The sequence below is a fragment of the Mytilus galloprovincialis genome, chromosome 6 (genome assembly GCF_965363235.1).
Source record: "Mytilus galloprovincialis chromosome 6, xbMytGall1.hap1.1, whole genome shotgun sequence".
Classification (NCBI taxonomy): Eukaryota; Metazoa; Mollusca; class Bivalvia; order Mytilida; family Mytilidae; genus Mytilus; species Mytilus galloprovincialis.
In genome coordinates, this window is record NC_134843.1 from 65,268,733 (window position 1) to 65,274,732 (window position 6,000).

A 6,000-nucleotide genomic window follows, 5' to 3' on the forward strand; every position below is an offset into this window, starting at 1 on the left:
AACGTTAATAATAAATTCATGCGTATTCCAGCGGCCAATCCATATCACACTATATTGAAGTGACACACCCTTCAATAAAATGCAAAGAAAGTCAAAATAAAAATGCTCTTACTAGTAAATCACAACCGAAATGAATGACAGACGGACATTTTTTACAAAACTTAATGAACAATTGAAATCAAGATATTTGAGGTTTGCGTTATTTCGCAAAGGTTTGCGTTACAACGCAAAGGTCTGCGTTTTATCGCAAAGGTTTGCATTATAACGCAAATATAGGACGAAAATTTTTTTAAAAAATGTGTTGCGCTAATTCGCTTCCGTAGGATACTGTTGCACCGTATTATCTTTTTTTTTTTACTCAGGAACATCTCATTCTTAACTTTTTCTATAGTAAAATATAAAGGTAGCAAAAATAACTGTGGCTAAATTACTCTTAACTGACACAATTTCAATTGTCCAACCCATTAACAGACTTTATTCCCATAATTTTCACTAAAACGTGGTAATATTCACTTTTTATTACAATTATGAAATATTTACCAATGTAAATTTATGTTTTAAAACCAAAGTACTATTTTGTGTCCTTTAAATGATATCTAAAATTGTTTGTTCCGACTGTTATTAAAAAAAAATGCTATGCGTATAAGCATAAATACTACATACTTGCGCGACGCCTTTTGATTTTACTGAAAACTGCGTAGACTATGCAATGTTTTTACAAGTGGAAAATGTTCTATGCTAGATATCATTTTGTCAGACAGTTTTCTTTTTTTTGATTTGGTTCTTATAATATGCCAAAAATCTTTATATTTAATAGAGTTTAACATTAAATTATGCGTTTTACTCTTAACAGACGTATAACCAACCCGATTAACAGACCAATCTCCCATATAGCCGCATACTCAATATAGATTAACCGACCAATCTCTCGGTTAGCCGAGTGTCGGCCGTGATCTTTTGGCTCTTTTTTTGACATGATTATACATTTGATGATACTAGTAATATATTCAAATTTTATGTATATTCTTATATACTCTGACATCTGTTAAAATTTAGTTGTAATTCATTTACGACACTGTAATTATATTACATGAAAAATGTTCATATATACGGCCGTATACCTTGCATCATCTAAATATACATATCATAGATACAAGGATTAAATATTGTATTTACGCAAGACGCGCGTTTCGTCTACAAAAGACTCATCAGTGACGCTCGATTCTAAAAAAGTTAAAAGGCCAAATAAAATACGAGGTTAAAGAGCAATTAGGACCAAAATTCCTAAAAGTTTGGCCAAATACAGCTAAGGTAATCTGATTAAAATAGCGATATGATATCTCTCAAACAACCGTATCATTATGTCAACAGAACAAAATTAGTGAATTGTAATTCATTGGTTTGTCAATCGAAAGTGTAATAGGCCAAACATTTTACAGAGTACTAGGTACAAGCAGGAAGTTCGTTCGGTACTCGTCAATCTATTATAGTCAATCGGAGTTTTTTTTGTAAATTGGTTGCAATCGAAACCTATTTGTAGGCGAACCGAGAATGACCAAGTAGTATTTTTTGTCGATACTAACAAAAATAAGTTTTTAGATACATAAAAAACGAAAAACGAAAAGCACTTATGAACCACATCAACAAACGACAACTATACTGAACATACTGACTACTGTATGAATTATCTCTATCATATGCAATCATGTATATCAGATACCAATATCGGAAATTCTAATTTCGGAAAGAACATGACAATTAGGTTTAAAATAGAGTATGCAATTCATACAAACAGAGATGTATAGTTGCTCTTCACCTTGCTTATAATCTTATGACCTATATGAACTTATAGTTATTGTACATCGACATGTACTTTTTTGGACAATTTAAGATAGATTATATCTTTGGTTTGAGACAAAAAGACTTTTTACACACTCAGCTAAATATGATTTTTGGTAAAGCCTTGGTACATAATCTATAATATACACGTTGATAAACCAGATCTAAAAAAAAAAATGGCACTATTTTGGCAGATTTTGGCAGATTTTGCAGTTATTTACTAAATGCTAGAAATTTAAAGCCCAAATGCAAACATTTAGTTGAAAAACTTTTTCAATGGAAAATAAAACAAACTATGGTACATTTCCTTACACACTAATGTCTTATGGACTTTTATAGGATTTTCTTTGGAAGATTTATAGTACTATTTGACAAATTCAGATTAAAAAAAAGGCTCTCAGGCGCGGATTCAAAAGGGGGGGGTTCCGGGGGTTTTAACCCCCCTTTTTTGGACGACCAATGCATTTGAACGGGGACATGTAGTTTAAACCCCCCTTTTGTCCTGGATCCTGGTTGGATCCGCCCCTGTTTCTCCTATTCAAATTTTAAAACGTTTGATACTCAAATAGGAAAATATTTATAATGACATAATAATAATGTGGTTGAACTATGGTATTAAGTGAATCCACGATCAAATATTTTTTAAAGATTTTAAACAATTATTAAATATTCCATTTAAGAAGAGGATAACAACATTGGAATTTGGAAATAAATAAACGATTGATATTTCGTGACATGTTGCGAATAGTAGTAACTAATAAATGCGCAAAATAAAAGTGTTATTATTCTTACTAGAAAAAGCACGTGAACTTATAAATGACATATACTCTTGAAAAAATACCACAATTATATCTTAAGATTATGAACACCTTTATCAAATAAAGGCAACAGTAGTATACCGCTGTTCAAAAATCGTAAATCTATGGGTGTCTTCCTCCTATTCCCACTTTTTAAAAGTACTATTCCTTCTATTCCCACTTGCAAATAACAATAGATGTTTTGATAAATAATTTGTTTTTATAACAATCAGGGTTAATTAGAATTTCACCTAAGATCTACCTGTATTATTTTTAAAGCATAACATATTTGGTACACTGTTTAGGTATAATACCTTGTTTATTTGTAATATGTTTCTTTTTTCATAAATAAATACTTAAAAATAGAGAAAAATTATGATAAATAGATTGGAGTTAGATTTATTTTTAAACTTTTGAATGTGTACTTCAAAATAAAGAAAAATTATGATAAATAGATTGGAGTCAGATTTATTTTTAATAATTTTTGAATTTGTAACTCATAGCCAGAAATTAGTAGTTCTTTTGCTAATTAAAAAATTGTCTGCTTTACTAATAAATCATCATATAAATAATATTATAACCAAGTATAATCTTATATATAGATAAATCTTTATTCTCACAAACCAAATAACAGAACGGTATAGAGATAATTTTACATATTTCAATACAATTACATAAATATATATAATGTACGAAAGTAGATAGAGGCATTCACAATTGTTCACCCAGAAAAGTTTAATTTGTTATTGATCTCCTTAATAAGTTTACAAAGTTCGTTCAGTTCTGTACATTTTGGGGAATTCGTTAAGTCATAAAACTTCAATGTGTTTGTTCTATTTCTATTGTAAAATGCAATACATTGTTTTCTACAATTATCGAAAGCTGAACAATTAAAAATGTAATGGTATTCACCACCAATGGCATCTGAATAACACAATACACATTTTCTGTTTTCTCTTTCTATGTTTTGCCATCTTCCAGTTTCTATTGGAGATTTCATGTTCAAAGTTCCAAATTTAAGAAATAAGGATATTTGTCGGTCATCCAAAATAAATATTTCTCAAACTCCAAAGTAACTTTAAATTAACGATAATTTAATGCTTTTGGTGATTCCTGTTGGCTTAAGATGTGGAATAAAAGTATACTTTAAAATATAATTACTTGGACCAATAATCAAAGATATAAAATATTGGGTCAAAACTGTTAACTTTACTTCATTATTTATTTTGTTTAAAAAAAAACAGAATTCATACAGATGCAAAAATAACTTATTACCTGTTCTAATAAAAAAAAAACACTGGTCAATTAACAGTTGATTAAAAAATGTTTGTACAGTATAATCCTTTGTTTGCACAAGTTTTCCTTCTATTCCCACATGAAATTTTACCTTTTCTTACCAGATTTATAAAAAGTGGGAATAGAGGGAATGAACCAATCTATGAACAAAAAACAAAATCGGGGAAACAAACTAAAACTGAGGGAAACGCATTAAATATAAGAGGAGAACAACGACACAAAATTAAAATGTAACACACACAGCAACGGACTAAGCATTAGACTAAATCCGATGAGAATAACCAATATAACATCAAAACCAAATACATGAATTTGGGATAGAAAAGTACCGTGACACGTCTTATAGTAATGTGAATTCACACTCAAATATAGAAGAAAACAAATGACACAACGGAAACACAGCGTAAAAATGTTACACACACAGAAACGAACTATGATATAACAATGGCCATTTTCCTGACTTGGTACAGGACATTTTTAATGAAAAAAATGGTAAGTTGAACCTGGTTTTGTGGCAAATTTGATTTGATATTGCTGATTTGATCAATAATGATTCCTATGATACATATATGTTCTACAAAACATTTATATCTATTATGCATTACAGATGAAATAAGACCAAGGATTTGTATATATATAGTATATTGAGAAAGGGAATGGGGAATGTGTAAAAGCGACAACAACCCGACCATAGAACAGACAACAGCAGAAGGCCACCAATGGGTCTTCAATGGGTCTTCAATGTAGCGAGAAACTCTCGCACCGGAGCCGTCCTTCAGCTGGCGCCTAAAAATATGTATACTAGTTCAGTGATAATGGACGTCATACTAAACTCCGAATTATACACAAGAAACTAAGATTAAAAATCAGACTAACAAAGGCCAGAGGCTCCTGACTTGGGACAGGCGCAAAATTGCTGCGGGGTTAAACATGTTTATGAGATCTCAATCCTCCCCCTATACCTCTAGCCAATGTAGAAAAGTAAACGCATAACAAAATTCAGTTCAAGAGAAGTCCGAGTCCAATGTCAGAAGATGTAACAAAAAATAAACAAAATGACAATAATACATAAATAACATCAGACTACTAGCAGTTAACTGAGATGCCAACTCCACACCTCAATTAAACTGGTTGAAAGATTATGATCATATGAACATTAGGCACAATCCTTCCCGTTAGGGGTTCAGTATCTTACTATCATAAAATATATGAGAAGAACATAACCCGTGTCATGCCAACAACTAATTTTTTTAGTGTGGTTAGTTCCAATGCAAAGACCCTATAAGTGAATCAATATTAAAGCCAAAGTATGCAATCTTTACTGACCTGACTACAGTATCGTAACTATATACCTTCTTAATAAGTCTGTTTAAAGGTTTTGTAAGCTTTTGAGGTCAATACTGACATTTTTGTGCTTTGTAAAGAATATTACCATAAAAGATTGGATGTGAAATACCTGAACGTATAAGATGTCTGCATGTAGAGTTATATTAGGATATCGATGATAAAACTTAGTAAATGTGTTGACTAGTTTGTGATATCGAAAACCCTGGTGTAATAATTTTTCAGTAATACATAAATTTCCGTCTCGGAAAATCTAATACGTTGTTACATACACGAGCGAATAGTACAAGTTGAGATATATTACACCATAATAATCCTTCTTGACATTAAAATCATTGATAAGACACACTGTGACAGTAATATGATTATTAACAAATCATCTTGCAAGAAAATTATATCGAAATTCAAACAAAAAAAATGATATATAGAAATAGAGATAATTATAAGCAGAGGTTGCTGTCTTATTTACATCAATAGCGACTTCCTTGAGGGACTGGATGTGGTTAACAAAATAAAAAATGGACTTAAAAATAGAGAGAAGTATGCCAAAACATAAAGAATATACAGTGGTTGTCCCTTGTTGATGAGTTAATTTCTGTGTCATTTGTACTATTGTGGCGAGTGGTTTCATTGGCAATCCACATCTTCTTTTTTATAAATAATGGAAAAGGTGATACAAACCTACAAATTGCTATTTATAAAAAAATCAAGAAAATAGAAATGA